At 41.3% G+C, this 12,448-nt stretch overlaps 1 pseudogene; it reads left to right on the top strand.

The window, feature by feature from the left end:
* Window positions 1–11,160: 11,160 nt before the first annotated feature.
* Window positions 11,161–12,248, top strand: LOC126071397 (CYFIP-related Rac1 interactor B-like; annotated as a pseudogene).
* Window positions 12,249–12,448: the final 200 nt, after the last annotated feature.

The raw sequence follows: 12,448 nt of genomic DNA, 5'->3' as shown, positions 1-12,448 counted from the left end.
ACAGCTACCAGGGGTTAGGACATTCAACACATCTCTTTGGGCTACATAATTCAACCCACAACAGCTACCATGAGGGTAAAATAAACTACCAAAAACAAACTCATTGCAGTGGAGTGGATTCTGACTCACAGCCACCCTATAGGACAGAGTAGACCTGCTCCATAGGGTTTCCTAAGCTGTAATCTTTACAAAAGCAGATGGCCAGGTCTTTTCTCTTGTAGAGCAGGTCATGGGTTCCAACCACAGGCCTTTCGCTTAACAGCCGAAAACTCAATCACGGCGCCACCATGTAAAATAAGACTGGCGCGCAGTCAGTGCAGACTTAAAGGTAGCTCCTTCCATGACAAAATTGCCTTTACGTTCTTCGTGCACTTTTCCTGGCAGGGGCTCTGCGCTACTTAGATTTTGTCAGGATTATTGTTTCAATAAAATTCGCTGGCAAAAAAAATCATTCTCTTGGAAAAGAGTATTTGCCCTTTTAATATTTTATCCCTGATGTATTTCCTAAGACAAATACACTTCGGTGTTATAATTAAAACTCCTTGCAGTGAAGCCGCATCAGTCCATGAAGGGAGGTCAGCGCCGCAGCACCCTTCCCGATCGATAGCCGCAGTGAGCTGCGGGCTTCGGGGCTGCTGCCGCGGGCACAGCGATTTCCTGCCCATCGCTAGCTGTGCACAAATAAAATCACTTTAAATACCCCATGTGCACTTCTGCCTCTCAGAAAACTTAATAAAGAATTAAAGAAAAGCAAAGCAGCTGCTGCACGATGCGGGAGAGCTAGTCCTGTCTGGGCTTGCGTTTCTTCGGCGACCGAGCCCGGGAAAATGTGAGGTTGGAAGGGCAATTGCAACACGGGGATGGCATTGTGCTCTCAGGAAATGCCTGCATTTCTTGGAGACTGTTTCTGTGTTTGGTTGCGAAGTCATTAGATGCTACCTGAGGTCCAGAGTCAGGCTTCACAGGGGGCCGCAAACTCCCTGAAATTGTCTGCAAGCCTTAGTGTGAGTATGCAGTTATCTGGGGAGATGGACACGGCTTGTGAGCTTCTCAAAAGAACCTGTGACCCTCAAAATGTGACATTACTGCTGAAGGGCTGGCAACTTCTACTCTGGGTTACCATGATGTCAGCAGAGTAAACAAGTATTTCAAGCTCTAAGATGTCAGTGCTTGAAGTGACTGTCGTCAACCCACAGCCACCTAGAAGCCCAAGGTAGAAGATGTCAGCCCATTCTCCTTTCTTCTTTCCTGGACTTCCCCAGCAACCAACGGCAGCAGTGTCCTGAAGGGCCCCACTGTAGGCCCCAACCTTCCTTCAGGGGCAACCTGGGCTCTACAGAACCCAGCGGGGGAAGGGAATTCACACTCTGGGGTTAGGCACAGTGCTAATTACTTATCAATATCTCATTTAGCTTATACAACAACTTGCAAGGTAAGCGTTTTCATCCCCATTTTGTAAAGGATGGAACTAATACTCAGAGAAATTCACTTGCCCAAGGTCACAAGACTATTGCTGAGCCAGGTACAAACTCAGTGCTGTCTATAAAGCCTAGGCTTTTCCTGCCCCATGACATACAAGATCATTCAGGATTCACACTCTATGTGCTGGCTGTTCAGAATCATTGTGTTATACACCCACATTTCACTTACTGACATGCTCAGGTTCCAAAGACCAGGTGGTTATGTGGAAATTGGCATTAAGTGAAAATGGAGGATGATCACATCAGATCGCAAAATGGAGAATGACTATATCATTACATAGCTGCCAAATTACATCATTACTTAACTCACAGACCAATGAGAATGATGGCCCAGCCAAGCTGACACATAACGTTAACCATCACAACCAGCATTACTCCTGCCTCGCACTCGGTGTTTGTTATTATCAGGCGTACATCATTAATGTGCAATAGAGTCGGATAGATTTTTTGCTATTGTCATAAATTGGAAATGCTGGATAATGAGATAGTCAATAAGGGAGGAGTAGGTGTAATTTTCCTATAACAATATGTGGTCTTCACGGCTCTGAGCATTTGCCAATCCTGTTTCCACTGTCTGGAATTCTTTCTCATCCATTGTTTAAAAAAAGCAGTTGCTGTCAAGTCACTCTGACCCATGGTGACCCCATGTGTGTCAGAGTAGAACTGAGCTCCATAGGGTTTTCAATGGCTGCTTTTTTGGTAACCTGAGAGAAGTCCACTCAAAGTTCCACACTCAGCTCAAGCTGCCCTTCTGTGAAACCCTCCCTAACCTCCCCAAGCCCAGCTTCTCCGAGATCTCCCTGGCAGATCTGACTCCATCCCAGGCACCTATTACGGAAAATAGCGCCTATGGCATTTAGTTTTAAATTGCTGAATGATCTCTGACAGCTGGCGATGGAAACAGCAATGGCCAATAGAAACTGCTCATCGGTGCCCCTCCTCAAGCCGCGCCCAGGGCACACGCCCTACCTGCCATAGCTTAGTAACACCTCTGCTCCGTCCTTCTTTCTTCTCAGCTCCCATAGCACCACACACATATGTTCATTAAAGCACTTAGCATATTTGTTGTTTTCTTGTCTGTCCTTTTCATTCCCGTGTGAGCTTCATGAAGAAAGATGTGTTTGTCTGTTTTATCTTGGAAAACAATGAAAAATCATACGCATCCCTCGTCCTGGCTCTTCAGACTGCTTATAATTCCCCAGAAGCACTAAGCTCTCTATGCCTCCTTGCTCTTTTCTGTGCTGTAACCCTGCGCCAAATACAATAGAATGCTATACAAGTAAAGTGATTAGAATTTTGGTGGTTGGGAGGATGGATTGCTTCTTAAACTCTACAAAGACTTTCCTAATCATGTTTCCTTGTCATGTTTCTCAAAAATGTTCTGCATTAGGCACAACTTTCCATAAGAGAGCATATTAACTCCTGGGGTAATCTCTGTTATTCATTGGAAGAGACAGGAAGAAGCAGGATTACAGAGCCAACCTCTCCAAGCCCTCTTGTGGTAGGGGCGAAAGCAAGAATGAAAACAGGAGAATTAGCCTGTCTAGGGAAATGTCCTCTAAAAGAAACCGCAAATGAATCAGACAAGACATATTCCTGAACGTTTTTATTTCTTGATTCAATTGGGCAAAACAGCAGGTTTCCATCCTGGCTTCACTCACTGCTCTAGGTCTTTATTTATTGCTGGCTTTGTGGTCATGTTTCTCTCTCCTCCAAAAGAGATTTGCTGGAGGCTGGCTCCTTTCCCATTAAGGTCACCAGAGAGCCACTGAATGCTGGAAAATAGTAACTTCAGCAGAATGTCAGGAAAGATTTAGTGAAAATGAACTCTGCCTGTGCCCCTCAGTAAGGAACAGAACTGGCTGAAGACCACACATGTGGAGCCCAGCACCACCTCACAAAAAAAAAAAAAAAAGGCAGGGGCAAATTGTACCAGTCCTGGGACACCAAATCCACTTGGTTAAGGACTAGCCCACATGGGAATTCAAGCAACTTCAGAGAGCCCTGTGAGAGTCCATCACAATCATCCCTACAACTGACTCCCCAGCTACCACAGGAGGCCCAGCTATACTGTTGGCTTTCCAGAGATTACCAGCAAACCCCAAGCAATGATTCTTTCAATGACTAAAGAGGAGTAACACTAACTTGTAACATGGAACCTGATTAATATAGACTCTGCTGCACGTTAGCAATGAAGCTTCTGAAATGTATTTTCCCTTTGTCTGGATTAAAAGCAGTTCCCTGTGGTTCCTCAAAAAGTCAGATACAGAACTACCATATGACCCAGCAATTCCACTCCTAGGTATATACCCAAAAGAATTGAAAGCAGGGACTCAGATACTTACACATTAGTTTTCATTGCAGCATTATTCCCAATTGCCAAAAGGTAGAAATAACCCAAGAGTCCATCAACAGATGAATGGTTAAACAAAACGTGGTATATCTATACAATGTAATATCCTTCCACCATAAAAGGGAATGGAGTTCTAATAGATGCTATAACCCAGATGAACCTTGAAAACCTTATGCTAAGTGAAATAAACCAGACACAAAAGGACAAATATTGTATGATCCCACTTATAAGAAATATCTAGAATAGGCAAATGCATAGCAATCAAAGTTTATTTGTGGTCACCTGGGCCTACGGGGAGGGAAGAATAGGGAGTTATTGCTTAATAGGTACAGAGTTTCTGTTTGAGGTGATGAAAAGGTTTTGGAAACAAATAGTGGTGATGATTGCACGACACTGTGAAGTGGGTGGGGTGAATATAATTAATGGGACTGTGATTAATTAATCCAGTAATTAATATTAGTTAATATTAAGTAATTAATATTAACATGCAATTAATACTGTAATTAATATAATTAATGTACACTTATAAATGGTTCAAAGGCAAATTTTATGTTATGTATATTTTGCCACAATAAAAAAATATAAAAAATTTAAAAACCAGTGCCCTGGCCAGACCTTCTACCTCAATGCCTTTCATTTTCAAAGGAACTTTTCAGGTCTTCCATTTTGCGTGTCACAGAGGCCTTCAGGCCAAACATAGATCATCTCACTGGACAGGTCATGCAGAAGGAGACATCCAGAAGAGGCGTTTAGGAGGAATTAAAAGATCAGGAGACATTTTTGCTAAGAAATAAAGCTAGGAAGTGAATTCTTCCTCTGTTCTTTTCTCGAGCGCGGTATATGTATGGCTCCACACGTCACATCTAAATGCGTAGCTTCGTACTAGGTAAAATTCAAGCCAGTTTACTCCTTCACGTTTTAGAAAAGGATGGGACACACAACTCAGTCAGCCTAACACACATGTCCCCGAATGTTTCCCAGGAAGGGTAATTGACTCTACTTCTTCCGGTAGGGCTGTGTGAGCCTGAGCAAGTCACTCTCTGGACTGCCTTTCTCTTCTTCACAAAATAAAGAAGCAGCACTCAATGGTCCCCAAGGCCACGTCTAACTTGCTGACGTCGTGAATATTGCCTACCTGGCTAGGAGAAAATTTATTTTCCAGCAACTTGTTTCCTTCTAAGTTTTATTAAAATAATGACTTCATTGGTTTTATAAAAATGATACATATAAGAAATTCAAACTAAATAGAAGAGTACACAAACGAAAGTTTACCTTAAAAAAAAAAACCCTAAAAACAATTATCTAGAAGTAACCATTATTAATATTTGTTAAACATTATTCGAAACATGTCCTCGTGCATATATTCAGATAAAAGGATGGGTAAATGGATGGATGTAAATAATTTTACAAAAATGGGGTTATACTATATGCATTGCTTTTGGTAAAAGTATCAACTTTTATTAATAATTTATTTGTTGTTGTTGAGAATATATACAGCAAAAACATACACCAGTTCAGGTCTGTCTTTATATGTACAATTCTGAGACATCGATTACATTCTTTGAGTTGTGCAACCATTAAAGGATCAAGTTTAATATTACTTTTGAATTTTTTTAACTCATGAAATGAAATCTAATATTAGTTTTATGAAAAAGAAATTGAAGTGAAACTGAAAATACTCTACCATAAGAAATATGTAGCGGCAGAATGTGGTGGCAAATGGTCACAAATCCTTCATAACTTCTCCCACCAAAAGGTGAGATCTATTTTTATATACCCTTGAATCTGGGCTGGGTCTGTAACTCTTCTAACCAATAGAATACAGTGGAAGTGATGCTCTTTCAATTCCAGGCCTAGCCTTTAAAAGAACTGGCAGTTTTCACTTCCTTCCTTCCATGCTGTAAAGAAGCCCAATTGGCTACATGGAAAGACCATCAAGGAGGAGTATCAAGGCCCTCTGGTCAACAGGCCCAACTGACCTCCCAGCTGATAACCAGGATCAATTTGCCCACCATGTGAGGAAGCCATCTGGGAATGGAATCCTCTCAAGTCCCACTTGAACTGCCCCAGTTGATACCTGGTGGAGTAGAGACAAGCTGTCTCCACTGAGGCGTGTCAGAATTGACAAATTGTGACCAAATATATGATCATCATTGTTTTATGCCACTAAATTTTGGGATAGTCTGTTATGCAACCATAGATAACTGAAACAAAATTTCTGTAAAAGACATAAGAAAGTTTAAGGGTTGGAGTCATTTTGTCAATTATTTATTTCACCTTTAGAGAGCCTCAAGTGACCCAAGCTGTAAAAAAATAAATAGTACTCTTACCTTTCCTATTACTTCCCTTTGAGACTTCTGAATTTCTTACTTATATATCAATGTCCATGGAAGTTGAAAAATGAAACAAGATTCATACTTCACATCATACACAAAAAACTAATTCAAAATGAATCAAGGATCTAAATCTTAAATCTAAAACCATGAAGCTCTTGGAAGAAAATACAGGAGCAAAGATTTGGAACCTAATTTTTTCAATGACAGATTATCAAACACAACAATAAATGCACTAGCAACAGAAAACAAAATCAATAACTGGGACCTCATAAAAGTTAAATACTTATGTTCATCAAAAAATTTTTCTCAAAAGAATAAAGAAACAACCTAGAGACTGGGAAAAAATCTGGGAACGATATAACTGGTAAGGGTCTAATATCCAAAATATATAGAAAACTTCTACAACTCATCAACAAAAAGACAAATAACCCAATCAAAAACTGGGCAAAGGACATGAACAGACAATTCACCAAAAAGGATATTCAAATGGCCAACAGACACATAAAAAGATGCTGAACATCATTAGCCATCAGAGAAATGCAAATCAAAACCACAATGAGATACAATCTCACTCCCACTAGAATGGCCAAGATAAAAAAAAGGAAAATAGCAAGTGTTGGAAGGGATGTGGAGAAATTGGAACCCTCATTCATTGCTAGTGGGAATGCAAAAATGGTACAGCTGTTGTAGAAAACAGTCCAGTGGTTCCTCGAAAACTAGAAGTAGAGCTGCCATATGACCCAGCAATTTCTCTCCTAGGTGTATAACCTAGTGCTCTAATAGAAGTGACACAAACAGACATATGCACACCTATGTTCATTGAAGCAGTATTCACAATAGCAAAAGATGGCTACAATCTGAGTGCTCACCAATGGATGAGTGGATAAGTAAAATGTGGTGCATACATACAATGGAATACTACTCAGCAATAAAGAAAAATGAGTTCTCAAAACATCTTGAAACATGACTGAACCTGGCAGACATTATGTTGAGCAAAATAAGTCAATCACAAAAAAACAAATATTGTATGTTCTTACTTTTATGAAATGACATGAGCAAGCAAATATACAGAAACTAATGTTCACTAGTGGTTACCAGGGATGGTAGACGCTTATTATTTTGGGTGATGAGAAAGATAACACCAAATAAGGATAAAGTGTACACATCTTGATGAAAGTAAATGATGTCACTGAAAAGTACACAAGCAGAAAAGACCCGTTGGTAATTGCTATGGCATATAAAATTTTGAAACAACAGTAATGACAACCGAAAAATATATGTGCAAGTATATATGTACATATGTAGACATATACGTGTATAGGTATGTATAGGTATATATATACAAGTATATGCATATGTATATGTAGATGCACGTATGTGACTGTATGCGTGTATATTCATATATATAATAAAGCATACAAGGGGCACAGTTATGGATGCTTCTTAGACATTACCAAACACCTTATGGGAATGGATTTCTGGGTTTGAAGGATTAGGACCATAGTCCCGTAGGACATCTCAGTCAATTGTCATAAACGTATGTTCTATATCCTAGTTCGGTGAGTAATATCTGGGGTCTTAAAAGCTTATGAGTGGTCAGCTAAGATACAACTATTGGTCTTTATTCATCCAGAGCAAAAGAGAAAGAAGGAAATCAAGAGCTCAAAGAAGAAACTAGCATACAGAACAAATAGTCTACACGAGCCACAACCTCATCTACCCTGAGGCCAGAACTAGATGGTGCCCAGCTACCACTGTCGACCATTCTAATCAGGGCCACAATAGATAGACCCCGATAGAATGGGAGAAAAATGTGGAACAAAAACTCAAATTCCTTTAAAACAAACAAACAAAAAACAGACCCTCTAGGCTGGTTGAGACTGAAGAACTCCCTGAGACTACTGCCCTGAGATACTCTTCATACCTTGAACTGAAATTAACCCGAGGTAACCTTGTAGCTAAATAAAAAATTGACTAAAAAAATAATGAGTATCACCTGTAAGAATTGTGCTTCTTTGAAAAATCCACCTATATGAGTCCAAACAGTCAACAAATACTTTAAAACAAAGATGAGAGCATAAGGGGGCAGGGAAACTAGATTAATGAAAACAGAATAACCAGAACGGAAATAATGAAAATGTTCATGCATTGTGAAATATGTAACCAATGTCACTGAACAACTTGCGTAGAAATTGTCGAATGGGAACCTAAACTGCTGTGTAAGCCTGCATCGAAAACACAGTAAAAAAAAAAAAAAAAATTATTGTCTCAGAGTTCCAGAGGCTGGTACCCCTAATTCAGGGTGTCAGCACAGCAGTATTCTCTCTCAAGACTCTAGAAGAAGATCCTTTTTTGTCTCTCTCAGCTTCTGGCCCGTTAACAACCCATTGCCGTCGAATCAGTTCTAACTCATAGCAACTGTAGGTTTTCCAAGGTTGTAATCTTTACAAAAAACAGACTGCCTTATCTTTCTTCCATGGAGCCACTGGTGGGTTTGAATGGCCAACTTTTCAGTTAGCAGCCAAGTGCTTCAACACTGTGCCACCAGGGCTCGTTTCGGCTTCTGGTAGCCCCAGTTATTACCTGGTTTGTAGCTGCAGCATAACTCCGTGGTCACATAGCTGTCTTCCCTCTGTGTCTGTGTCTTTCCTCTACTTTTATAAGACTTCACTCAGATTAGATTAGGACCCACCTCACTCCTGTATGACCTCATGTTAACTGATAACATCTTCAAAGACACCATTTCTAAACAAGGTCGTGTTCACAGGTACCAAGGTTAGGACTTCAACATAGATTTTGAGGAGCACAATTCAATCCATAACAGTTTCTAACCTCATCATTGTTTAGTTGGTGTGGGGGAGGTATTTTGTTATTGTAGTTTTGCTAGCTTTTACATTTAAATTTTGTGAAGAGTCTGGCATCTTGCTTCTTTCCCCAAAAGCCCTCTCCTTCCTTCTGTCCTTCCTCCCTCCTTTCCTTCCTTCCTTCTTTTCTTTTTTTTAAAGACCTCTATGATCACTTGGGAGGCCTGGTAACACAGTGGCTATGAGCTCGGCTGTTAACAAAAAGGTCAGCAGTTCGAATCCACCAGCCGCTCCTTGGGAGCCCTATGGGGCAGTTCTACTCTGTTCTATAGGGTTGCTATGTGTTGAAATTGACTTGATGGCAATGGGTTTGGTTTTGGGTTTTGGTTATGATCACTTGAGCTACATTTGGCCTCATCAAGGTTTGGTGGAGATTTGGAGGCAGAATGAGAATGCTGACACATTGTGAAAATTGTAACCAATGTCATGGAACAATTTGTATAAAAGTTGTTAAATAGGGATCTAATTTGCTATGTAAACTTTATCTTAAAACACAATAAAATATTTTTAAAAAAATGATTTGGGAGCAGAATCAAAGTAAAAATTCCCTGAGTCTCCCACAAGTTATCTCAAGGCAATGTGGTTAGTGGAAAGAACGCAGGGTGGTTTGAATTCCAGTCCCATCATTTCCTGGTTGTGTGACTTAGGGCAAGGTATTTAACCTCACTGGGTCTCAGTTTCTTCATCTATAAAGTGACTAACATGGTGCCTGTCAAATAATAAATGCTGGAGAAATGTTAGTCCCTTTCCCTGCTCCTTATGATCAGTGTCAGAACTGGCTAGACTCAAGGGTGGTGAAAGCCAGGTTGATTTGTTTGTTTAATCTAGGGCCAGGGATGTAAGTAAAGATGAGCTGAATCCAGATTAATCCATGGGCGAAAATCTTGCCCCCTATTTCCTCTGAGAGTGAGCAGGCTTCATTTTTCTTGCAAGAAAATGAGGAAAATGAGCCAAAGGCATGTGAACAATAAGATAAAGCCATTAACTGGGGCGAATCCAAAAGGAATACTGATTGAGGCCAGTCAGCTCTTTGGTTATTTAAACTCTTGGTGGTGAAGTGGTTAAGAGCTCCCGCTACTAACCAAAATGTTGGCAGGTCTAATCTAACAGCCGCTCCATGGAAACCCTGAGGGGCGGTTCCACTCTGTCCAGTATGGTTGCCATGAGTCAGAATCGACTCAACCGCAATGCGTAGGGGAAAAGTAAAGGTAAAAAAAGGGCCTTTTTTTTTTTTTTTTTTTAAGCATTTACATGAGGTGGCTAAGTGGTAGAATTCTCGCCCTCCATGCAGGAGGCGCGGGTTGAATTCCCAGCCAAAGCCACCACCCCCCTGTCATCCGAGGTTTGCGTGTTGCTACAATGGTGAGCAGGTTTCAGCAGAGCTTCCAGCCTAAGACGGACTAGGAAGAAAAGCCTGGTGACCTACTTCTGAAAATGAGAACCCTGTGGGTCACAATTGTCTGATCCATCACGTATGGCATCGCCCTACTCAACAGCAGCTAATGAGAATTTACACACACTCTCTCTCACACACACAAACACACATATACTCAGTCATGCACACATGCACATACTTCTACACGTTATACCCACATATACACATTCACACTCATATACATGCAGACACACACACTCTACACATATTCACCCAGACATACACACACTCACACACGTACACATATACACACACACCCACATGCACATGCCTACACTCACATATACACACGCCCACACACATACCCACCACCACATTCACACACACATGCACACTGCCTCATACGTACATCCCTGTTAAACTCTTCTGCCTGCTTAAAAAAAAAAAAAAAAAAAGCAAACACACAGACGCACACCCTCCAGATCCTTAGCATCGGGAAACTGTCTCCCGGGCTCAGAGCGGCTGCTACCGCCACGGCCTGGCTGGTGGCAGCTCTGCCACAGGGGCAGGTGTGGAGAGGCCTCGGTCGGCCGTCGCAGCCTCTCCCGGTTCCCGGCCCGGGGCTCCCCCTAGCGCCGCTGAGGAGCCGCTCGTGCAGGGCGGAGGAGCGGGGCTGAGAGAGCCTGGCGGCTGGAGCGCAGGGTGAAGGGACGAGGACAGAATGGCCAGCACTCGCTGAGGGTTTGCTGGCATGGATAAACTCATTAAGGTGCTCATCAGGGATATAGACCACCATGAAGCACTTTTTCTTTTTTGGGACTTTGAAAGTACCTTAATATGTAGAATCTTCTTAAAGTTTTGACATGCACAGACCTTGTGCAGGGGCCGAATTTTTTCCTTGATTTTGAAGATGCCCAGCCTACAGAGTCTGAGAAGGGAATTTATAATCGGGTGATTGTAGTATTAAAAGATGCAAAAGGCATCTTGGAGGACTCGCAATCCTATGGAGGAGCTGGCCATGAAATAAGGGAGGCAATCCTGCACCCAGCAGATGAGAAGTTGCAAGAGAAGGCATGGGGTGCAGTTGTTCCACTACCAGGCAAATTAAAGAAATTTTGTGAATTTTCTCAGAGGTTAGAAGCAGCATTACAAGGTCTGCTGGGAGCCTTGACAACACCCCATGTTCTCCCACCCAGCACCTAGAACAAAAGCAGGCTCTCACTAAACAGTTTGCAGAAATTCCTCATTTCACAATCCATTCTGGTGAACTCAAGATGACAAATCCCACCATACAGAATGATTTCAGCTATTATAGAAGAGTATTGAGTCATATGAAGATTAACTATGTTCCAGCAGAAGGAGAAAATGAAGTAGATTATAAATTGGCAAATGGAATGTCTTTGTTTTATGTTGAAGCAACACCAACGCTAAAAACCTCAAGTGATGCCGCAACAGAATTTGCATCAGAGAAGAAAAATTTACCGATAGAAAATACCACAGATTATTTAAGCACTGTGGCTATTGTGTGCAGAGTCATGCTCAAAACACCGGAAGAGAGAAGCAAATTTACAAACGAAGAGACAGTGTCACTCTGCTTGCGGGCAAAGGTGGGGGTCATGATACTCTATGACCATGCACCTTCAGAGGGAGCATTTGCCAAAACTTCAAAAACATTGCTATGAAAGGTATCAAAGTTCTTAAGGACCAACCTCCAAATAGTGTAGAAAAAAAAAAAGTGTAGAAGGTCTTCTAAATCCTCTCAGGTACACAACTAAACGTTTGAATGACGAGACTACCTCCAAGCAAATTACATCCATGCTCCAAATAGCAGTTCTATAGCATTTGCTACAGAAAGAAGACAGCCTCTGCAATGACCGAGAACGCACAGTTTTTTAGTGATTGCAATTACTATCTCATTTATTCTTACTTTTTATTTCTTTCCTTTGTTCCTTTTCCCACTTTTTTAATCATGTTCTTGTTCTTAAGACTTCTTTTCTGTGCCAAAATCAGTAAAGTCATGCTCCGAAGGGATAATGTCC

Source organism: Elephas maximus, chromosome 3 (genome assembly GCF_024166365.1).
Source record: "Elephas maximus indicus isolate mEleMax1 chromosome 3, mEleMax1 primary haplotype, whole genome shotgun sequence".
NCBI lineage: Eukaryota > Metazoa > Chordata > Mammalia > Proboscidea > Elephantidae > Elephas > Elephas maximus.
Note: the sequence above shows the minus strand (reverse complement) of the source record. Positions and strands in the feature narration are given on the sequence as shown.